The sequence below is a fragment of the Lolium perenne genome, chromosome 2, assembly GCF_019359855.2.
Source record: "Lolium perenne isolate Kyuss_39 chromosome 2, Kyuss_2.0, whole genome shotgun sequence".
Taxonomy (NCBI): Eukaryota; Viridiplantae; Streptophyta; class Magnoliopsida; order Poales; family Poaceae; genus Lolium; species Lolium perenne.
In genome coordinates, this window is record NC_067245.2 from 96,177,610 (window position 1) to 96,203,406 (window position 25,797).

The 25,797-nt window shown below is 41.3% G+C and overlaps 1 long non-coding RNA gene across 1 annotated transcript; it reads right to left on the reverse strand.

The window, feature by feature from the left end:
• Positions 1 to 7,449: 7,449 nt before the first annotated feature.
• LOC127333321 (uncharacterized) lies at positions 7,450 to 8,949 on the reverse strand. The gene is made up of 2 exons (XR_007871057.2): positions 8,373 to 8,949; positions 7,450 to 7,686 (listed from the first exon to the last, which is right to left on the reverse strand). It is a non-coding gene; the product is annotated as an uncharacterized lncRNA (long non-coding RNA).
• Between the last annotated feature and the right edge of the window lie 16,848 nt (positions 8,950 to 25,797).

Sequence of the window (25,797 nt, forward strand, 5' to 3'; positions counted from 1 at the left end):
CTCCATTTATCAACCCTTCAACTAGACTCTGTCTAGGGGGATTTGAGAGATGGATTTCTCTCAGATCTGGCATAGAAGTGCTATGCCTAGTTCATCACGGAGAATCTTATAAAACCATAAATACTATATCTGTTCTTATCAACAGGAAGTGCCTCAGCCTTTGCATCATAGGCACGGCCAAAGAAACAAGTACATCATCTGTTCTTATCCAAAATATATATAGTACAGCCACTAGATGTACAAACACACTTAAGGTCCAGGAGATCACTCCTAGGCCAACTAAGTAGAACTAGAAAAGCAAGCAGGGCCACAAGCTATCCATCATATAAATTATCCAGTAAGTGTCTCCACTAATCAGAGCTTAATAAGCACACCATAAGCTCACCAGAATTCGACAAATAAATCATCCAGCAATAGTACTTCTATTTCATTGCTTACATTCAACCATGAATTAAACGGGACATCAATTTATATCATAGTCAAGGCCCAAACCAAACCTCAACTCAATGGTGCATGTTGTAGAGTGTGTTCAGTTTCAACACTAAAAGAAATACAACCAGCCACACATGCCTGGATAATTAATTATCCAATTAGAGACATCACTGTATTTATTAAGCAAGGATCTGACCAGTAGCATTTGTGCATTTGGTTGAGTCATGACCATAAACAGCCACTACTAATTAACATGTCACCCGGATTTACAAAGGGTCCAGGAAATAATCTCAGGCCAACACAGTATTACGTAAGTAGTAGTGATATTCCAGCCATATTCTAGACAACCAACAAATGATACCACCTCCAATTATCAGCTCACAAGCAGCCATCAAGGAAATTATACAATGGTAGTAGCAACATTGAAATCATCAGCATGTTTGAGGTTAATTAAGATTAAACAGCAGTACCACTAAACACTTTTAGTTAACAAAATAGTGTATGTTTAGCAGATAAGAGCTATACCATAATCACACAAGCCACCAATGCATAATCATAAACAGAGAAGGGTGAGGATAGCTCACAGTAAGCGGAATAGAGAGAGTAGGAGCAGCGGTTGACACCGGGGTTGCGCCTACGTCACCATCCTGCCGGCGTCGAGGACAAGGTAGCCACCACACCACCAGTTCACCATCATCATAGCCACACAGTCAGCAGCAACACCACACCACCAATACACCACCATACCAGCATTACCGCATCAATCCAAACAGCAGTACCACTACCACACCCACACCGCCGGAGAGGCCAGCGCTGGACCAAACACAACCAGGTCAAGCTGGGGTTTTGGAGGTGGTCGGGATAAAACAACGGAGGGGAGCAACCAGAGGCGCCGAAGACGGTAGCGCCCAGTGGCAACCATGCCAACCCGCAGCTAGGTGTTGCCCCGGGGGTGCAAGTGAGGGCGTGGAGAGGATGGCGTCGATGGGGGTCCTGCGGAGGAGGTCAGGGTGGTGCGGGGATGACTGGAGCCGGCCGGAGTAGGGGCGACGACGGTCGAGTCGGTCGAACACCACCTAGGGTTCCGGGGTCGGGGGCGACCGCTAGAGACCACGAAGTTCATATCGTTAGAGGGAAGTGGTAGACCTTGTCGAGGGGAGCAAGAACCCCAACTCACCGGAGCCTGAAAAGGCCGGAAGCGGCCAGAATGCGGCTGCGACGCGACGGAATCCTGGGGGTGAGTACCGGCGACAGGGGCATCTAGGAGAGGGGAGTATCAATAGGGAAGAACAAGGAGAGGAGGCGGAGCCTCGCCGGCAAACGAAGGCGGCGGATGCGGCCAGCAGCGGTCAGAGCAAGGCGAACGACGATGACGGTCATAGCGGCGACCAGAGATGCGAGCGCGTCTGCGTGCGTGTGCGTGGTCGAGAGAAAGAGAGGAGAAAGTGAGAGGGTTGGGTCGGGTCGAGGACTTCAATCGGGCCGACCTGGCCAACTCGGTTGGACCGGGCCATTGGGCCAAACCAACGGGCCATCTGGCCTATTTTATTTTATTCTCCTTTCCTTTTCCTATGAACTTTTTATCATTTAAAAGTTAATTAAATAACAAGCAATAATTAAAAGAGGGTGACAGAAAATTACCTCTATAATAATAATAATATAAAACAAATACCCTAAAATCAAAGGAACAATAATTTAGAGTTTCCTCTAAATTTTAAAAAGACTAATTTTAAATCTTAAACTATTAAAACCTAAATACTAAAAATATAATTTCTTGTTTTAATTCTTCACATAAAGTAAATATTAAATATTACTTCACATTAAAATGCCATATAAAACAACAAATAACTATTAAGGATTTTGTTTAATCATATGAAAATCCTAATTAATCATTACTTCAATTATTAATTATAACCCTAAACCCTAATAGTATTTATCATATTTTCTTTATAATACAATGTTAAATCCATAATTAGTGCTATATCAAAGTTATTAATAATTTTGATTTTATTACCAATTATTACCTTAAGAATTATATCACAACTTGGAAGCCTAGTTCTAATATGGGTAAAGATCTTAACCCTATCATTTTATGTGAAAACCCTAGATTATTTTCAACTCTAAAACCCTAGGGGTAATAACATGTGATCATAGTAACCTAACCTTAGTTATGGATCTAGATTAAGCAAATAAAAACATGCTCATATTTTCTTAAGATATTACCAACCCAAATGCAATTTAAGTTATCTTCCTGCACTCATGTTGAGTTGGCCTTATATGATCTAGTAATTATAAACCTTAACTTATTAATTGCTTGTCCTCAATTTTAACACAACTTAGTAAAACCAAGATGATCAAATAGGATCAACCAAGTCTAAACCCTAGTTCCTATCATCCAAGTTATTATCCTTAACAATCCATATTTAGTATCACACAATTGTAATGAACCCTAATTGCAACCATGCCAATATTGTGAATCATATTCCATACACCCTAAACCCTACTAGTGTTAAATACTTATGAACCATCCTATTTAGGAAACAACTATGCTCTACTTAGAGACCCAATAGCAAATCCAAGACAACCTTAATTGTAATACTTCTTATTCCTTAAGAAGTATGTTCTTCAAAAGTTATGCTTTTATAGTAAATAAGGACTAGCCCTCAAACCTACTTAATAGGATCCATAAACCCTAGCCAGCTATCACCAGCAAGGTATACCAACCTTGATAGCACCCATGTTTAATGGATTGCCTAAGATATACTTCCAACCTTGTTAGGATCCATCTAATACTTACTCAAGAAGCTAATTTGGAAACCATAGTAAACCATGAAACTCCACAACCATAATTATCATACTTGTTCTTTAATAAATAACATGTTCTTCAAAAGTTATTCTTTTGAAATATATAACAAATAATCATCAACCATACACTATAGGAATTAAAATGGACAATTTCCCTTTACTTATTATACAACTACTATTCCTTGGTGTGTATGATTGTTATTATGCATCCTACCACCTGCTTATGATTCTAAGACAACAAAACCCTAATAAGAACCTTCTTTGTGAACCACTCTAAAAGTACAACACACCCTACACCAACCATACCAACTCACTAATCCTAAATCATCGGGGTTAGATCACATTTAGAGCAATTGCATCTCATACTTATGCACTATTGCATCCTTGCTAATCTTTCAAACATCGTCCTTACCGGACGATGATGCTATTTCAGAAATTGGAGTTATTGCGTATCGAAGACCTTGACTACATAATCTTGCCGTCAAGAAAGGCAAGCTCATCGCTTGCTCATGTCATTTGAGTATTTTTTACCAAATTACTTGCAAAGTACTATACGTATCACTCTTGCATGAAAAGAAAAAGTAATATTTTCATAACTATGAATATGACTATGTGGTGGGCAATGGAAGCATGGTATGTGTTGATATGGTGGAGGTTCCATTGCAAGGGTTTATATCCATCTAGGATTAAACAACAAATGTCGTCCAGTGATTCTTGTGCCGTAAAACTCGTGTTAACCATAAGATCTGGAGTGGGACGGAGTAGTCAATTGTATTTCCATCTCTTGTTCATCAACGGATGCTCTTACCATAGTCACTTGATCCCGAGGGACAAGCGGAGTGGTTGGGGAGCCCCAAGTCCCCACGGTAATGCGGTCTATGATGGGTTGCATCTACCGGCGAAGGAATCTATGGTAGAGCCCTGAATTGACATCATGGTCGGGGGCCATCCTTAATTGGTATAAGAGCACCGGCGAGGACCCAGGGTCGGGGATTGCAACAAAGGGTGGGTGTTCGAGGTAGCGGAGGAATATGATTGGCTAAGACCTTATTCCGGGCCTCACACCAAAGGAAGTGTGGACGGGTAGCGCGCCCGGTTGGCACCAAGGTTAAGATCTCTTATGGGTAAAGCAACACACCTCTGCAGAGTGTAATGAATCGTGACCTGTCACTCCCTGTTCCGGGATATGGAACTGCGAACGCTACCGGAAAGAAACTCCATGAAGTTCTAGTAAACCGGTGAAGACTGACGGACATAGTTCTTCTAAATAAAAGCAACCTTTAGAAGAAATGGTTATGAAAACCTGCATTGGTATTAGACTTTCTGGTCTAATGCTTTAGCTAGTGCATTAAACACCTCTTTCCTATAATTAACTTGTTGAGTACACTCGTACTCATCCCACTCTTAAATCCCCTGCTTAGATATTGAGGCATCGAAGGAGGATCTACAGTACAACTCGTATACCGAGGAGTCAACAACTACTTCAAGGGACAGAAACCTGCCGGAAGAGTCATATACCACATCCACCATGGAGAAAATTTAGATTAAGCAGTAGAAAGGAACAAGTTTCCTAAATCTAGCTCCTATTTAGCTAGAATCTATCCATAGCCTTTATAGCTAGTTAAATACTCTACAAATAGAGTTCGTGATAAGACTAGATCACGAGTCGTTCTTCTGGAGTTTATTTGCAGTTTTACCTCATTGTAAAGTAGGAGGCTGTGTGGATCTTTTGTAAAGAGTCTGTGTTGTAATTCTATAGACATGCCTTGGACCCGCATATGTTTCTGTTGTACCACTCTAAGCGATATAATACGAGTGGAACGGTATTTCATTGGTGTTATATCAGACTTGCAAACTACACCATGCAGTGGTATACCGGGTCACCACAGTATTCCAGGGATTTTTGCATAGGTTTGAAAGAAACTCATGTTCCTTTGTATTCTTCTAATATTAGAAGTCCGAAATACTGCATTTTTCAGATGCTTACGATTTGTAAATGTTTCTTAGAGTTTTTCCTGATAGGGTATATGGATTTTCACGATGGTTTCAGAGAAAGTTCAGATTGAGGGATATTTATGGGTATCTCACATTTAGGGATCTTCATGGATATCTCACATTTAGGGATCTTCATTGGTATCCCATGTAGCAACTAGACATAGATTAGTCTCATCTTTGACATAAAAGAACTACTGTCCTAAGCAAGGATGGTGGAATCCTGTGTCCTTTATTTCTTGCCGTGATATTATACCTCATGATTTTATCATATCTTTTACCAGTAAAGTAAAATTTCTCCAAAAAACTGTTTAAGAGTTCATATTGGAATACTATGTATCAGTACTTTCTTTGCATTTTTTATTTATACTTGGGCTATACATTCATAGGCACTAGCAATATATTGCACCCTATTTGTTGTCACCAAGTGTACGCATAACCAAATTTCATATCTCCCAGTATCCAAACTTCCAAACCAGATACTTTGACCTCTGTTTATGGTCAGTCTTTGGATCATAGGCTGACTCGGCCAGTTCAGATGTTACAATTGCACGCTAACCCACTATGTTGAAGCAATACCAACTTGGATTTAGTGTATGATATCATTGAGGCTGTTTTCTTTCCGGTCCATGCAATGTATTTGTGAAGGAATTACTTGCTATGTTGAGCACTTTTTTTTAATAATTTACCTTGTTTCTGCTAAGTTGTATGTTTCTGCTAAGCAATAACAACCCGTTATGTTTAGAGCCCAACATAAACCATATAAAGAATATTGGTCCTAAGATGAAACATGAGATGAGAAGTAATTGTAAGATAGAGGATTTAGTGCTAGTTGAGGATGACATGAGTTTCGTCGCAACCCTCCCTTTGTGTCATCTGCCTAAAACTGTTACGTTTGTTTGAGATAGGTTGTAACAACTCCGCTTAATCAATGTACATCGCTATTGTTGGCCCATTCTGCCTGATAGATACCTAGCAACACCAGATATATAGGTTGGCATCTGTTTTGGTATCAAACTTTTTATTACTAGGTAATCTTAATAATGCTCCTTATATATTTTAAAGAATCAACAGGTATTCCTGCGAGTTCTGCATAGGTTTGAAAGAAAATCATGTTCCTCTGTATTCTGCTAACATTAGAAGTCCGAAATAATGCACTTCGAATGCTTAAGACTTGTAAATGTTTCTTAGAGTTTTTCCTGATAGGTATATGCATTTTCTTGATGGTTTCAGACAAAGTTCTGATTTAGGGATGTTTCATGGGCATCTCACATTTAGGGATCTTCATGGATATCCCACATTTAGGGATCTTCATTGGTATCCCACGCAGCAACTACACATAGATTGGTCTCACTCTTTGACATAAAAGAACTACTGTCCTAAGCATCGATGGTGGAAATCCTATGTTCTTTATTTCGTGTTGTGATATTATACCTCATGATTTTATCATATCTTTTACCAGTAAATTAATATTTCTCCAAAAAACTGTTTAAGAGTTCATATTGGAATACAATTTATGGACACTTTCTTTGCATATTTATTTGTTTTTGGGCTATACATTCATAGGTATCAGAAATATATTGCAGCCTATTTGTTGTCACCAAGTGTGCACATAACAAAATTTCATATGTCCCTGTATCCAAACTTCCAAACCAGATACCAGATACCAGATACTTTGACCTCTGTTTATGTTCAGTTTTTGGATCATAGACAGACTCAGCCAGTTCGGCTGTAGGTTACTAACCCACTATGGTGAAGCAATACCAACTTAGATTTAATGTATGATATCATTGAAGCTGTTTTCTTGGTGGTGCATGCAATGCATTTGTGAAGGAATTAGTTGCTACGTTGAGCACAATTTTTTTATAATTTACCTTGTTTCTGCTAAGTTGTATGTTTGCAAATGTTATATAAGTGGTATTATTCCGCATGGTTAATTTTACTCCCCAAGTCTGCGTTAGCCGTTACATACGTTCAAACTAAAACGGCTTACACAATATCAATTTGTCACACAATATCACACTACTAGGCAAAGGCTTACCACCGGCGACCTTAAAATGCTTACCGCCGACACTTTCGGATTCGCCAGTGATAACCTCGCCAGTGGTAAGCGCTTACCGCTGGCGTCCTCAGATTCGCCGGTGGTAACGTGATGTTATCCCCGGCGTCTTCGCATGCATAAGACCAATGTGCCGGCGGTATGTCATTTAGGATTTAAAAAAAAGGACAATTGACGTAACCCATCCATCACGTCCATATACTATTTATTAGCTTTGCGATTATACATCGGGACACATGTGAATACATCCAGCAAAATTCACAAAAAAATCTACAAAATAAAGTGCTCTAACTTCTCATCACTCATCTGTTCCATCCAAACTCGGTAAATTTTCTCCAGGATATTTGGCTTCCTTAATTGGGAACAGTTATGCCTCTATGGATAGCATCTTCAACTTTCTGTTGTAAACAAGATAAAACAGTCAGTTATGCCTCTAATTGACCAGAGTTCACTGCAAGCTAAGAAAAAGGTAAGCACTGGATATACTACAAAATCCCAACCCTATCCCACAAATAAAGTTGGATAATGCTGAACGATGTACGACAAGAGAATTAAGACTCAAATGTTTAATTTACCATTGACTTAAGATGAAGCCCCCACTTTAACCAATCGAAACAAGAGTGTTCTTTAAACAAGCAGCAGTAGCGAGATGAGGCCAGCAATTTCAGTTTCAATTTTCAGAAACACACATCAGGTTGCTACAGATCATAAAACTTCTGGAGCATCATGAAATATGAGAAGGTCGAATTATGTGTGACCAAGCATGGTTTAATCCGAACATTTAGGCTGATTCTAGTGGTCAGCATATCATTAAGTGTGCTAGAATTACCTCGGATGAGAAAGAAACCAAAAGAATCTGATGCTACTCGAACCGAATCTGAACCCGGTAATTTTCAATCCATCTATAGATCCTCACGCAAATCATTGTTAGAAGCACGTTTAGAATGCAACATATCATCTGTGTGCTCAAAACGAATTACCTTGGGTAAAACAAAATCTACTCAAACCAATTCAAAATAGAATGGATGGATGAAAAAACATAGAAAATCTGGGTCGGAATAGAATGGATGGATGATTTACTCACCATCAGGCCGCAGTTGCAGAGGCTGGGCACCGTGACGGAGCGCCAGTGGACGACTCGAGGAGGCGATGGACGGAATAGATCTCGGGGTCGGAGCCCTTCATGGCGTCGATTGGAGACGGCCCAGACCAGGGAAGAGGCTCACCTGGAGCAAATCGTGGTAGTCATGCCAGATCGACTCCGGTCCCTGCCCCTCTCCGCAGGAGGTGGCGGCGCCGCCGACAGACCTCGCTTCGTCTTGCCCTTCTTCCTGGCGAGCCGCACCTCCCCGCCGCCACCGTCGTCCATGGCGCAGGAGAGGCCTAAGGACCCAGCGTCGCTGTTCGATCCGCACAGCCAGCGCCTCCCATTTCTCCTCCGCCGGCGCCGTGATCCTCTCGATGGGGGCTGGTCGTGGTGTTAGCGAGGAGATAAGAAATTCGTGGATGAGATGAGTCTGCGGGGAAGAGATCGAGAGAAACGAGGATATCTCCCGTCCAAACGTGATACCGTGGCACGTAGTAGAAAATTGGGGCAAAATACCCCCGGCGGACGGCCCCAATTCGCCAATGGTAGTGGGCTTAACCCCGGCGCCCCCTAATCAAATTCGCCGGCGGTAATGAAAAGCCCATTCGGCTGCTCTCGACCCAACATATCCCAGCGTTTGCTAGCCCGTTTCGCCAGCGGTAAACGGTCTATTCCTGGCGCCCCCAAACGTATTCGCCGGCGGTAATGCGAGGCAGGCCTAAAAGGCCTTACCGCCGGCATCTTTAAATCGTACTTGCCAGCGGTAAGAAGTGCGGCTATAAGCCTTTCCCTAGTAGTGTCAATTTGTCCCGAAGTATACGCATAATATAGAGAACATAGACTTGTACTAGATGATGCCCCGCGCGTTGCGGCAGTACTCCTAGCAAAAAAGTTGGATACATTTGGACAAACTAAAAAAGAATAAATCAAAAATGCTTCTTAATTAACCACATGTTCCATAAAAAAAATACTAATTTAATGGAACTTTTTAATACATGATTGGAAGGAAAACTGAAGTTATGTGTACAAAATAATTACCGGTGTATACAACAGAGAGATAGAACAGATCAAACCATCCAAAGTAAGTTTGTTATAAGTAGGGGAGTACAAACCCGATCCTTCCATATGAAAGGGATTTATTCTAGAAGTGAGAAAAATAACTTTTCCCAAATTAATATATGTAGTTAATTTACATGTAGTGCAACTTTTCAAAATAAATATGTGTACCGAATTCAATCATCAAATAATATAAATTCTGAAATTTAGTCTTTTCCTATTTCTGTAAGAGTCGCCGGAAGAAAATTGAGCCAGATTTCTTGCCATCATGAATAAAGAAGCAACGCCACATTACACATTTCGTTTGTTTTTGCCTTTTCTCCCTAGAAATAAGGGCGTCAGGATACGGACTGAGAGCCATTCGCCGAACCTGTTTATGTCGTATATTTAGCTTACTCACACATGCTTAAGAGATCGAATATACAGGTTAATAGGGGTGGCAGCTATTGATCCACTTAACTGTTAGCATGAAGTGGCCGATCCTCTTATTTATTTTGAGATTTCCACATGTGCATGCTATACATGGGAGATTGCTAATAAATTCTATAATGTTATTACAAAAGTAGTGACGAAAGATTCTTACTAATACAACAACTCTATGAAGAGCTATCCATGGAGAGCCAACATGTTCAGGTACATCTCGATTCAATAATGAAACATGCACGTAATAAATGAGTTAAGAACGAACATATATATTTTTGGAGCAATAGAGATTTGAGACCAGCTGAAGATCAAATATGGAGAGCTAAACAGATGTGGAAAGCGAAAGATCAGAAGGAAAAGGAACAGTTGATAAAATTCAGAGTATTTACCTTACCTTCTTGATTTATTCCTGATGTATCAATTTCCCTATCTTTATTATAATAATGCCTGAAATAAATAGAAGACAAAATAGCATAGGTTGAAGATTAAATAGCCAAGGAAAGAAGAATACAATAACCAGTCTGGTGTAGCTGCATGCCTGAATGGTTAGAAATCTCTATAGTACATTACATCGACGTAATATTGATCTGCTACAACAAATCGATGGTTTATCATTTGGGATTTTCGTGAAAATTAATGGCTACAACAAATCGGTGACGGTTTATCATTTTTTGCGTGAAAATTTATGGCTACAACAAATCGGTGATGGTTTATCATTTTTTGCGTGAAAAGTAATGCCTAAAAGAGTTCATAATTTTTAGCGCGTGAAAATAAATACAGAAAACCGCCCTTTAGCATACTTAGAGAGTGGAAGGTAACCGCCGACAGAGAGAGAGGGGTTATCCTGCCCGTTAGATCATACGATCAACGGTCGGCGGGCACGATCCGCGTGACATGGGCTAGACCAATCAGGGCAACGTTGCACGTGTGAGAGAATTTGTGGAGGGAGAGGGCAAAACTGAGTAGTATCAAGAAACCAAGGGCACCTATGTAATAAACAGACTAAGGGATTCAAATATGAGATTTAAAAAATGGAAAATGCGTGTTTTGTACAATAAAACCCATCTTGGCCTATCTCAAACTATTTGCAATACAAATATACATGAGTGTGAGAATTGTGGTCTCATTTAGACAAAGTATGTTTTGGGGAAAGCTGTTTTGGGAAGGGCTTATTGTGGAAAACCATGCACCTTCATAGCTACTAGGTTATTTGAGAAGGCCTTTGAGAAGTGGCAATTTGTGGTAAAACTTGATTTATCTATGACTTATCTATGTTTTGAGAACTGGCAATTTCTGGTAAAGACTCCATGAGTATGTGCCACTATTTTTCGGAATTTTTTGCACATTAAATGACTCATTTAACTAGTTGATCCCATTTGTTGACTGTCTGTTGACCAGCTACTTGAGGGTAAAACTGAGCATATTGCACTAGCCAGTATTAGCACTCAAGGGGAAAACTGAGCCCACAAAAAATGCTAGTATAATGCTCGAGGTTATACCTGAGTATATCTAAATTTCCAGGGTTAGACTCGAGGACGCGTGTTGCGGTGCAGAAATGAAAGACGTGCAATAGTTGACACGTAGACGCCGGTCGCGGTGCAGAAGTCGAAGACGTGCAATCGTGGACGCGTGGCGCATTGCAGAAGTCCAAGACGTGCAGACGTGCAGCGGTGGACGCGTAGGACGCGGGTCGCATTAACCACCCCTTGCCTTTATAGACGCCTCCTCTCACTATCTCTGTCACTCTCACTCGCCTACGCAACGCCGCCTCTCTCACATCCCATCATCTTCTCAAAAGCAAAAAACCCTCTCCCTCTCCCTCTCCTATGCCGGCGAGATGGACAAGGAGAATGCCAATCCCATCGTCCACGGCGCCGTCAGCTCCAAGCGCGACGCCTCCCTCTTCGACGCCGTCCCCTCAACGGACGTCGCCGCCGCCTCCGCCGGTGCATCGGAGGCTGCTACCGCCGGTCGCGGTCAGATCCCGCCGGGATATGACCCCTACGAGCCGGTGCCGTACGTCCCGCCCCCGAACCCCTCCGACACCTCCATAGAGGACCCATGGAACGAGGTAACTACGGTTTGCTTCCTTTTTTGTTCCCCATTCCTTTTTGAACCCTATTTGTGCTGGTGTAGATGGATCTGTGGATGGATGAGTATTGGGCTAATATTTGCGCCGATTTTATTCCATTTTGCTTTGATCCCTCCTTGATTTCGTTTAAGATTTGGGGTTCGGCCGTTCGGTTAATTTATGCAAGTAATAATGGGATCTCAATCAGTTAATTTATGCAACTAATCATAGGATTTCAATCAGTTATTTTATGCACGAATCAAAAGATATCAACCGTTTAATTTTGCAAATAATCTGGAATGTGTTCAAGTTCAGATCTGGAATCTGTTTCTTTGCCTATGATGAATCGGTGGGCACAGATTTTTACAGGGAGGGTTCAGCGAACCATTTCTGTGTACAAATCTGTTGTGCATGAGCTTTGGTTCGCTTACACCGTCCCTGTAGACATATAATCGTGTCCACTCTAACTGAGGCTGCCTCTGTTTTTCCTAACTTTGTTATCATGCACGTTAGTCATCGTTGCAACTCATTCACTAATAAATTCCCGTTTGATATGGATCAGGTGTCTGGCAGCGACGTCGGCAGCGACGACGAGAACCATGACGTCAAGACTCGCCAGGTGCTGCGGAGGCTGCAGGTCGGCCAGTAGGTCTCCTACCTCGCCATCGCCAAGGGTGTCTACAGGTGCCCCTTCTGCACTAGGAGGCTCGACGGCACTGACTTCAACTGCCTCCTCACGCATGCCGAGAACATCGGCCACACCAACCCCAAGGTCGGCGCGTCGGTGAACCCCAACTCCTTCCGCGCCAAGCACTTGGCGCTCGGCATGCACCTCCGCAGCATCCAGCGGGTGGAGATCTCCGGCGGGCGCATGCCTCCGCTCAAGCCCAAGGCTGCCAAGGGGAGCAACAAGTGGAGGCAGAGGCAGATGGGGTAGGCGGAGTCCTGGACGTGTGCTGCTGCTGCCTCCTCCATTTTGTTGTTGGGATCCCTTTGTTGTTAGCTAGGGATCCCTCGTTGTTATGTTGTTAGTATGATGGTGCTGTACTGCTGTGAAGAACCTCGAACCCTACTATGTTTGGCTGCTGAATGCAGCTTATTATCTATATTATCTATCCCTATTCTACTATATGACCTTGTGAATTTATCGTACATTCCCTGTATATTTGCTTCTAGATTTAACTACATACATATGGACCAGATGGAGTACTAGATTGGGCTCCCTACTAGATTTGCTGCCATATTGGGCAAACAACGAGGGCCAAAAGGCACAAATAATAATTGAAGAAAGACATAAATGCAAGCTTCTCTAGATTTGATACTAATTAGGTGAAAAAAGGCAGAGAGAAGGAGGCAGAAAAGGTACTCTTAAAAGGGAAATGCCAATGGCCGAGAGAGACAAAACCCAGCTCCTGCTCACGTGCAACCAAACGCTATCTCGTCCTGTCCCACGCGGTCCCTTTCTACCAGCCCCACGCAACGCGGGCCCACACGACGCGGCCCCATACATCAGCACAGAGCGGTCAACTTAACGGGAATCCTGCCGTCTGAGCTGCTTCTGCGGGTTTCAAACAAGCACTTGGGGAAAACTGAGGAAAAACTAAGAAGCTGGGGAAAACTGAGCACAACTAAGTAACTGAGGGCACGAAAATAGAAATCCCAACCAAGAAACTCACCATGGCACCGGACCCCAACTCTCCTTCCCCCTAGGGGTAATAACATGTGATCATAGTAACTTAACCTTAGTTATGGATCTAGATCAAGCAAATAAAAACATGCTCATATTTTCTTAAGATATTACCAACCCAAATGCAATTTAAGTTATCATTTCCTGCACTCATGTTGAGTTGGCCTTATATGATCTAGTAATTATAAACCTTAACTTATTAATTGCTTGTCCTCAATTTTAACACAACTTAGTAAAACCAAGATGATCAAATAGGATCAACCAAGTCTAAACCCTAGTTCCTATCATCCAAGTTATTATCCTTAACAATCCATATTTAGTATCACACCATTGTAATGAACCCTAATTGCAACCATGCCAATATTGTGAATCATATTCCATACACCCTAAACCCTACTAGTGTTAAATACTTATGAACCATCCTATTTAGGAACCAACTATGCTCTACTTAGAGACCCAATAGCAAATCCAAGACAACCTTAATTGTAATACTTCTTATTCCTTAATAAGTATGTTCTTCAAAAGTTATGCTTTTATAGTAAATAAGGACTAGCCCTCAAACCTACTTAATAGGATCCATAAACCCTAGCCAGCTATCACCAGCAAGGTATACCAACCTTGATAGCACCCATGTTTAATGGATTGCCTAAGATATACTTCCAACCTTGTTAGGATCCATCTAATACTTACTCAAGAAGCTAATTTGGAAACCATAGTAAACCATGAAACTCCACAACCATAATTATCATACTTGTTCTTTAATAAAGAACATGTTCTTCAAAAGTTATTCTTTTGAAATATATAACAAATAATCATCAACCATACACTATAGGAATTAAAATGGACAATTTCCCTTTACTTATTATACAACTACTATTCCTTGGTGTGTATGATTGTTATTATGCATCCTACCACCTGCTTATGATTCTAAGACAACAAAACCCTAATAAGAACCTTCTTTGTGAACCACTCTAAAAGTACAACACACCCTACACCAACCATACCAACTCACTAATCCTAAATCATCGGGGTTAGATCACATTTAGAGCGATTGCATCTCATACTTATGCACTATTGCATCCTTGCTAATCTTTCAAACATCGTCCTTACCGGACGATGATGCTATTTCAGAATTTGGAGTTATTGCGTATCAAAGACCTTGACTACATAATCTTGCAGTCAAGAAAGGCAAGCTCATCACTTGCTCATGTCATTTGAGTATTTTTAACCAAATTACTTGCAAAGTACTATACGTATCACTCTTGCATGAAAAGAAAAAGTAATATTTTCATAACTATGAGTATGACTATGTGGTGGGCCATGGAAGCATGGTATGTGTTGATATGGTGGAGGTTCCATTGCAAGGGTTTATATCCATCTAGGATTAAACAACAAATGTCGTCCAGTGATTCTTGTGCCGTAAAACTCGTGTTAACCATAAGATCTGGAGTGGGACGGAGTAGTCAGTTGTATTTCCATCTCTTGTTCATCAACGGATGCGCTTACCATAGTCACTTGATCCCGAGGGACAAGCGGAGTGGTTGGGGAGCCCCAAGTCCCCACGATAATGCGGTCTATGATGGGTTGCATCTACCGGCGAAGGAATCTATGGTAGAGCCCTGAATTGACGTCATGGTCGGGGGCCATCCTTAATTGGTATAAGAGCACCGGCGAGGACCCAGGGTCGGGGATTGCAACAAAGGGTGGGTGTTCGAGGTAGTGGAGGAATATGATTGGCTAAGACCTTATACCGGGCCTCACACCAAAGGAAGTGTGGACGGGTAGCGCGCCCAGTTGGCACCAAGGTTAAGATCTCTTATGGGTAAAGCAACACACCTCTGCAGAGTGTAATGAATCGTGACCTGTCACTCCCTGTTCCGGGATATGGAACTGCGAACGCTGCCGGAAAGGAACTCCATGAAGTTCTAGTAAACCGGTGAAGGCTGACGGACATAGTTCTTCTAAATAAAAGCAACCTTTAGAAGAAATGGTTATGAAAACCTGCATTGGTATTATACTTTCTGGTCTAATGCTTTAGCTAGTGCATTAAACACCTCTTTCCTATAATGAACTTGTTGAGTACACTCGTACTCATCCCACTCTTAAATCCCCTGCTTAGATATTGAGGCATCGAAGGAGGATCTACAGTACAACTCGTATACCGAGGAGTCAACAACTACTTCAAGGGACAGAAACCTGCCGGAAGAGTCATATACCACATCCACCATGGAGAAAATTTAGATTAAGCAGTAGAAAGGAACTAGTTTCCTAAACCTAGCTCCTATTTAGCTAGAATCTATCCATAGCCTTTATAGCTAGTTAAATACTCTACAAATAGAGTTCGTGATAAGACTAGATCACGAGTCGTTCTTCTGGAGTTTATTTGCAGTTTTACCTCATTGTAAAGTAGGAGGCTGTGTGGATCTTTTGTAAAGAGTCTGTGTTGTAATTCTATAGACATGCCTTGGACCCACATATGTTTCTGTTGTACCACTCTAAGCGATATAATACGAGTGGAACGGTATTTCATTGGTGTTATATCAGACTTGCAAACTACACCATGCAGTGGTATGCCGGGTCACCACAGTATTCCAGGGATTTTTGCATAGGTTTGAAAGAAACTCATGTTCCTTTGTATTCTTCTAATATTAGAAGTCCGAAATACTGCATTTTTCAGATGCTTATGATTTGTAAATGTTTCTTAGAGTTTTTCCTGATAGGGTATATGGATTTTCACGATGGTTTCAGAGAAAGTTCAGATTGAGGGATATTTATGGGTGTAACATCCCAAAAGTTCAAAACAAAACAAATGAATTTCCCTAGTTCCAAATTTTGGAACCAACAAAAACTTTTATTAAATTAAGTAGGATACCTAGTGATCTTGCTTAATTCTTGTGCTATTGCTATGATTGCTTGTTATTAGTAATTGAAGTGATCTTAAACCCTAAACCTCACCCCTCTTTTCATCACCCAAGTTAAAATAAAATAAAAGGAAATTAAATAAAAAAAGGCATATGTGCCTGTGGCTATTTTTATAAAACTTTACCCTAAGCTTTCCTGCTTTGCTTAAAGGTTTGGAAAACCTTCATACACCTTATCTAGCACTTATCAAACCAAATCCAAAGTGAAACAAAAGAAAATAAAAAGAAACTAAAAATGCCATAGAGGCATATGAGAGTAAAATAGCAAATATGTGAATTTAAGAATATTGACCCTAATACATGTTGTGAATGGTTGGATCACTCCTATATACCATTTCACCACTCAACAACACCAATTGGGTCAAGCCAAGTCAAATTAAAACTCAAATGCAACATATGCATAGAGGCATATGTGACACATAGCCATAATACCCAATTCTTGCCCTAAGCCTTTAAACCTTGACCAAATGATGTGAAACCATCTCTAAACCTAATCTAACACTAAATTGACCCTAACCCATGCCCAAGTAAAGCAAGGGGAACAATTTACAAGATTAAGAAAAATTGACACATCACCTCTTATGTGTTATGGCCATTTTTGCAAATCTTTGAACAAGACTATTTGAAATGGTTTCAATGGTCTTAAAATGTTTCTAAACTAATAAGAACCACATTAGAGTCAAGAAAAGTCAAATCAAATGGAGAAAAAGCAAATGGTGAGATAATCCCAATTTCACTCACATACACATAAGACCAATTTTGCAAATCTTCACCAAAGGCCACCATTGCTTGATCTATTGTTTGTAAAACTCTTATATATGATAAACAAACACAACTGCATCAAAGAAACCCAAATCAAAGCAAAGAAGAATTCAAATGCAACTTATATATGATAATGGTCATGTGACCATTTTATATTAGCTTACCCACTTTGAGCTCTTCTATTAAGAAATTTTCAAACCAAACCCTAACAACTCTTTGCACCTCATCCAAGACCTCATCAAGATGAACATTTTTCGTGTTGACCACTTTGACCAAAGCTTTGACCATTGCTCTAATTATTCAAGCCAAGATGCCACCTTGAAACAAATTCTAGATTCCCTCCACTATTTGAATTTTCACAAAACCTCTCCAAATTTCAAACCAATGCCACACATTGTTGCCCAACATCATTTAGAACACAACCATGCAGCCATTTGTCCAAAATTACACACAAGGGAGGTCATTGCTTTGGAGAAGAGAAGTACACATAAAGTGAAAAAGGGGTACAAGTCACTTTAATCATCACTTTCTCACTTTTTCTCTCTCCCTCTCTTTCCATCCTTGTTAGTACACCATGGTACTTTGAAAAGCACATCATGAAGTGACACCACCTTGGCCATGATTCACCATGCTCAAGCATGCCACTCATTTGCATGTACCACATATGCTTTTCACTTTAATCAATGGTGCACACCTCTAGCCCTCTCACACCTTGCACCCTATGTCAAATACCATCATCACACCTCAACCAAGCATGCAGCACTCATAGACCAAGAAAATGATGCAAAGAGGACCATGCCAAGCCCATGCCATTGATGTAGACCTCACCATGCCACCACTTGTCCTCCTCCTTCTCTCAAGCCTATATAAACCCCCCTCCTCACTTGGGACAGCACCACACCATCTCACAGCCTCCCTCTCTCCCTCCTAGAGCCTCCCTCTCTCCCTCCTTGCCTCACACCGGAGCCAAGAGCTCGCCACGGCCACCGGCGGCATACCTCAAAAACCGCCCAGATTTTCATCACCATAGCCATCGAGCCCTACACCAAAGTTGTAGCCCTTGAAAATACCTTTCTAACGCACCTAACCACGCCTCAATCCGAGCTCCGAGGTGAGAGATATGGCCCCCGCAAGCTTGCGGCATCGGGAGGAAGACGACGGCCCAGCGCCGTCGGATCGTCATCCGACGATCTGCGCGCCCCGCGCGCGGGCGACGTGCATGCGCCATGCACGCACGGCCCGGGCAGCAGCTGGGCCGGCCCAACTTCTTCCCGCCCCCGTTTGAATTCAAATTTTGTTTAATTCTTTTTCATTTAAATTGCTATCAGATGCTTTGCTAGAAATCAAATATCTCCAAATCTACTTGGCCATTTTTAGTGAATTTCATATGGTTGGAAAGCCTGTGAAATTATCTATCCAATGCCACTGGATTCAAACCAATAGCTGTTGTAGAATTAAAGTAGCAAAATAAACAAGACATAGACTTTTCTGACTTAGAATAATTATTAAAAATCAACCCTTTTGAATTTTGAGGTGATTCCACCTCTCATAATTCACATTTCACAAACTCTAATTGTTTAGGTAAAAATATGATATGGGTTCTGTACATGATCATGGGCTAGAAGCAAATATTGGCTATGTAGTCAATACTAGCCCATTTAAACTATCCAAATTTTAGAAATTTAAATCTATGAGGTGTAGCACCTCATTTAAATCCTTTCTCAAGTGATATGAAGTAATGAGTTGACCTTTGTTTACTTAGGCTCATACTTGCTCACTTGTAGAATTTAAATCTAAATAGTATTTAATTTTCCAAAGGTTAATTACATCACATGAGATGATGAATCTCATTTAAATCACTTTTCTCAAATACTAAGTGCGAAGTGTTGACCTTGGTCAACATGGTATCATCCCTGGTTATTTGAGAATATTAAATCACCTCAATAGTAGTTTTAAATTAGTTACAACTATGTGTTAAATCATATGAGAGGTTTTCCTCTCATTTAAATCTTGTTCTCAAGTAATTCAACATGAGGTAGTGACCATGGTCTATATAATCTCATATTGAGTTATTTGGTGGCATTAAATCACTACCATGTTAGTATTAAATTGCATGAGGTATGGAACCTCATTTAAATCGTTTTTCTCAAATGATAAGTATGAAGAGGTTGACTTTGGTCAACCTAGGTTATATATTATTCATAAGAGAAATTAAATCTTAAGAAGAATTCAATGAGAGGAAATTATTTCTCCAAACCAAAGAGAAACCCTATTTTCAACTTTCAATGAGAGGAAATTATTTTCCTAATGTTAAATAAAGAAACCCTAGCATAATTTGAGAATAAATGTTAAGTAGTGATGCTAGATCCTTTGTGTGAGCCAATAAGGCTAATTAAGACTACTTAAGTGTTGTTTGGTGATTGTATCCTCGTATTCGTTTATAGACGCTAGTACCGGAGACTATCAAGAGGAAGAGGTCTTCTACCAAGAGGAAGAGCAAGAGAACTTTGATCACATCACCAACCAAGGCAAGCTATTACCAATGCAAGCTAGACTAATGCAAACTATTTTGGTTGCAAGTTTATATTCTTGCAAAGTGCAAAGCTCTACAAGAGCAAGGCACCATTACATTTTACTTTATGAACCTATCCCAAGTTTTTACTTTACAAGCTTTACTTGATTTTATTTATCAAAGTTACTTTTTGATTTATGATTCACTTGGTTGAATTATAGAGTAGTACAAGAGAATCACACTTAGCCTAGCAAGCTCCAAGATACTTAGCACCCCTCATAACTAGTGGCTAGTGCTCAATATTAAAAGTGACTACTCTAGTTGGGAACTTGTGAATTGAAATGACTTTGAAAACCTTGGAATGATGAGTCATTCTATAGAGAGATTTTGAAGGTGAACATGACTGGTGAATGACTTGGTGAATTTTACAAAAACACTGATGGTTGGGTTCGGATGCGATACCATTCCAATTTTACAAGTACCCCCACAATACCTAAATCTGGGTAAGGCTTAGCTGGAAACTTATGTATTTTAGTATGGGTTCCCTCTAAACAAGCGTCATAGGGGTTATGCCGAGGCTGCCTCCGTACTGGTAAAGTGATGTGAAATGACGTGAAATGAGGTGAATGTCCGGCCCAAGCCCTGTGCAGTTCCCAGGCTGACCGCGTGTCTTCACTGGGAGGCCAAGCTCATGGGGAGAGGTGCCTATACTTGAGTATGTAATTGAAAGGTTAGGATTGGTAGTTCGCGTACTGCGTACGATAAATCAGGGCCAGTTACCCCTGACGAACTATTGCAATTGTTGTGGCACAAGTGTACAACCTCTGCAGAGTTAAACCTATTTGAATAGCCGCGTCCGCGGTTATGGACAGTTGGAAAGGCCATACTGTTCCGTCATCAGAACTTTTCTAAAAATATGAATGGTGACTTGTGACTTGAATTGAAAGGTGACTTTGACTTTGAATCACAACTGAGTTGTGGGAATGACACTAATGTTCCCATTTGAGTTAGTTAAACGAAGAGGCTTTGATTAGTAAAGTGTTTATGAAATAAAACTAGCTTTATGCAAATGAAACTAGAGCTTAGAACCCCCTTACTATCGTTGATAGTATTTACCTTAGTATTAGTTTGCGAGTACTTTAAAGTACTCATGGCTGTGTCCCTGGCTATTCAAATGGCCAGACTATGAAGAGGAGTACCAGAACCTGGAAGAAGGACAGCAGGACGTCTACGACAACTAGGACCACTCCTGACGTCAACAGTTGCCTGTGGAATAGATGGACTACTACTACACTACTTTCGCTTCCGCTATGTGTTATGTAATGAATAAATAGAACTTCTATTATTGTAATGAGACTGGATCATGTGATCCTTTATTTGTAAGACGATTATGTGTTGTAATGAATGGTGTGTTGTGATATCAATCTATTATGTCTCGCAAAAACAATATTCCTGGGATTGCGAGGAATGGCATAATAGGCATCTGGACTTAAAAATCCGGGTGTTGACAAGTTGGTATCAGAGCCATTGTTGACCTTAGGAGACCCTAGTTAGAATGGACGTCTGAAAAACTTTGTTTGGAAACAAAGGAAGCGATTATTTATGAAAACTTATTCTCCCTCTTATCCTTGAGATCTTCTTTAAAAATAAAAATAAGAAAGTTATGCTCTATTCTTCTTATACTATTACCTAAAATTTTGACACACTTCTCTAACTTACTCATCATAATTCTTCACAGATGGAGTATAAATGGGAGTTTTATCAGCTTGGTCACGGAGGCAAACTGATGTTCGAGAAAGACTTGAAGCAACTAGTAGACTATCTAGGACGCCCGTACCCCGAGTTCTTCGGAACACCCCTCAACAATCACTCCGGAGGACCACCTCGGTGGGAAGTTTCTGCCGATCTACGAAGGAAGCCTGGAACCCCAATATGGGAAACCATATGGTTTTCTGTAACGGGAAACACTTGGAAGGAAGGACTAGCAGAGCTATGCAAGAAGCAATTTCTCGTCTGTGTGGACAAAATGAGAACCAGATTAAGAACACTCGCTTCATCTACTACCCAAGACATGACCCCACCGGAAGACCGATGACCATGCCCCCGCACACGGAGATGAACCACTATGGAGCACACCCCGACTTCATGTTGTACAAGACCCGCAAGGAGTTGGACAACGCCCTCGCTTTTCGCCAAGCACATTACCCGTGAAGACGAAGTATTCCCCCCTGAAGAGTAGTTTCATTTAAAGCACTTTCGTATGTGTGAGTTGTATCAGGATCCCCTTGTATCGTAGAGCGATGAATGGTTCTTCAAACCACCGGTGTGTTAGCTTTGTAATGTGTGATGCTTGGTATGAATGAAAAAGTGTTGTTGGTTTTTACCCCCGCAACACTACTCAAGTTTTCAATATTATGAATTTTTTTAAACTTTAACAAAACAAACCATAGAAATTTCCCTCTTATCTTATCATCTACTCCGATGTTCAGATGGCCCCTCCCAATCGCACCAACGACGCGATGATGCAACTGCTGCAAACCCTGCTTGCCGACCGAGAAGCCGAGAGAGCTGAACGTCAAGCCAACATTACCGCACTGCAACAGATAGCTCAGAACAATCAAGGCCATGGAAACCACGATCACCCTGGATCGAAGCTGAAGAACTTTCAGCACACCAACCCTCCGATGTTCAACAAGACTGAAGAGCCCCTTGATGCTGATGACTGGCTCCAGACCATGGAGAACAACCTCGAAGTTGCGGGAGTTGAAGCCGCAGAAAAAGTACTGTTTGCCACCCACTATCTGTCAGGACCTGCCAGAGCCTGGTGGACAAGTGCCCGTGCAATGAATGCGGGACAGATGATGACATGGGAAGACTTCAAGCTGAAGTTCAGCAAGTACCATGTGCCTCAAGGACTGATCAAGAAGATGAGAGACGAGTTCCGTGAACTCAAGCAAGGAAGGATGTCCGTGGTGGAATACCGCGACAGGTTTCTCACTCTGTCAAGGTACGCCCCGGATGAGACCGACACCAATGAGAAGAGAAAGGAAAGATTTCTGAACGGACTGCACGACGAGATGCAAACTGTGTTGGTGAACATTCCGTTCGCTGACTTAGAAGCCCTCGTGGACTCAGCCATACAGATGGAAGGAAAGCTACATCAAGCCAATGAGAACCGCAAACGCAGAATGATGAACCAGAATGGATCCCACCATACCCAGAAGTACCGCAATAACTCCTCTGGAGGATTCACCCCAAGATACAACAAGCCCCCTGCTCAGAATTATCGCCCCAACCACAACAACAACAACCACCACAACAACAGCAACAACAATGGAAACAACAACAACACCAATACTGCCCCAAGGACTGGAAGCAATGCTACCCCCGTAATCCCCAAAGACAAGTCCACCGTCAACTGCTACGAATGTGGAGTTGTGGGTCACTTCTCCAATGAGTGCCCCAAGAAGCTTGCCAGGATTGCCGCCAATACCGCTGCACCTGCTCAGCAACAGCGTCGCTTCGCAGGTAGAAGGAATCAGAACAACAACAACGGCCGTCTCTACCACATGACTGCCACTGAAGCTCAGGAAGCACCCCAGACCATGCCAAGTATGTCTACTTGTTAATAAAATGCTCAATCTCTCTTAGGAACCTAACTTTTCTTAAAATCTCGGGACGAGATTTGTTTAAGGGGGAAGGGTTTGTAACATCCCAAAAGTTTAAAACAAAACAAATGAATTTCCCTAGTTCCAAATTTTGGAACCAACAAAAACTTTTATTAAATTAAGTAGGATACCTAGTGATCTTGCTTAATTCTTGTGCTATTGCTATGATTGCTTGTTATTAGTAATTGAAGTGATCTTAAACCCTAAACCTCACCCCTCTTTTCATCACCCAAGTTAAAATAAAATAAAAGGAAATAAAATAAAAAAAGGCATATGTGCCTGTGGCTATTTTTATAAAACTTTACCCTAAGCTTTCCTGCTTCGCTTAAAGGTTTGGAAAACCTTCATACACCTTATCTAGCACTTATCAAACCAAATCCAAAGTGAAACAAAAGAAAATAAAAAGAAACTAAAAATGCCATAGAGGCATATGAGAGTAAAATAGCAAATATGTGAATTTAAGAATATTGACCCTAATACATGTTGTGAATGGTTGGATCACTCCTATATACCATTTCACCACTCAACAACACCAATTGGGTCAAGCCAAGTCAAATTAAAACTCAAATGCAACATATGCATAGAGGCATATGTGACACATAGCCATAATACCCAATTCTTGCCCTAAGCCTTTAAACCTTGACCAAATGATGTGAAACCATCTCTAAACCTAATCTAACACTAAATTGACCCTAACCCATGCCCAAGTAAAGCAAGGGGAACAATTTACAAGATTAAGAAAAATTGACACATCACCTCTTATGTGTTATGGCCATTTTTGCAAATCTTTGAACAAGACTATTTGAAATGGTTTCAATGGTCTTAAAATGTTTCTAAACTAATAAGAACCACATTAGAGTCAAGAAAAGTCAAATAAAATGGAGAGAAAGCAAATGGTGAGATAATCCCAATTTCACTCACATACACATAAGACCAATTTTGCAAATCTTCACCAAAGGCCACCATTGCTTGATCTATTGTTTGTAAAACTCTTATATATGATAAACAAACACAATTGCATCAAAGAAACCCAAATCAAAGCAAAGAAGAATTCAAATGCAACTTATATATGATAATGGTCATGTGACCATTTTATATTATCTTACCCACTTTGAGCTCTTCTATTAAGAAATTTTCAAACCAAACCCTAACAACTCTTTGCACCTCATCCAAGACCTCATAAAGATGAACATTTTTCGTGTTGACCACTTTGACCAAAGCTTTGACCATTGCTCTAATTATTCAAGCCAAGATGCCACCTTGAAACAAATTCTAGATTCCCTCCACTATTTGAATTTTCACAAAACCTCCCCAAATTTCAAACCAATGCCACACATTGTTGCCCAACATCATTTAGAACACAACCATGCAGCCATTTGTCCAAAATTACACACAAGGGAGGTCATTGCTTTGGAGATGAGAAGTACACATAAAGTGAAAAAGGGGTACAAGTCACTTTAATCATCACTTTCTCACTTTTTCTCTCTCCCTCTCTTTCCATCCTTGTTAGTACACCATGGTACTTTGAAAAGCACATCATGAAGTGACACCACCTTGGCCATGATTCACCATGCTCAAGCATGCCACTCATTTGCATGTACCACATATGCTTTTCACTTTAATCAATGGTGCACACCTCTAGCCCTCTCACACCTTGCACCCTATGTCAAATACCATCATCACACCTCAACCAAGCATGCAACACTCATAGACCAAGAAAATGATGCAAAGAGGACCATGCCAAGCCCATGCCATTGATGTAGACCTCACCATGCCACCACTTGTCCTCCTCCTTCTCTCAAGCCTATATAAACCCCCCTCCTCACTTGGGACAGCACCACACCATCTCACAGCCTCCCTCTCTCCCTCCTAGAGCCTCCCTCTCTCCCTCCTTGCCTCACACCGGAGCCAAGAGCTCGCCACGGCCACCGGCGGCATACCTCAAAAACCGCCCAGATTTTCATCACCATAGCCATAGAGCCCTACACCAAAGTTGTAGCCCTTGAAAATACCTTTCCAACGCACCTAACCACGCCTCAATCCGAGCTCCGAGGTGAGAGATATGGCCCCCGCAAGCTTGCAGCATCAGGAGGAAGACGACGGCCCAGCGCCGTCGGATCGTCATCCGACGATCTGCGCGCCCCGCGCGCGGGCGACGTGCATGCGCCATGCACGCACGGCCCAGGCAGCAGCTGGGCTGGCCCAACTTCTTCCCGCCCCCGTTTGAATTCAAATTTTGTTTAATTCTTTTTCATTTAAATTGCTATCAGATGCTTTGCTAGAAATCAGATATCTCCAAATCTACTTGGCCATTTTTAGTGA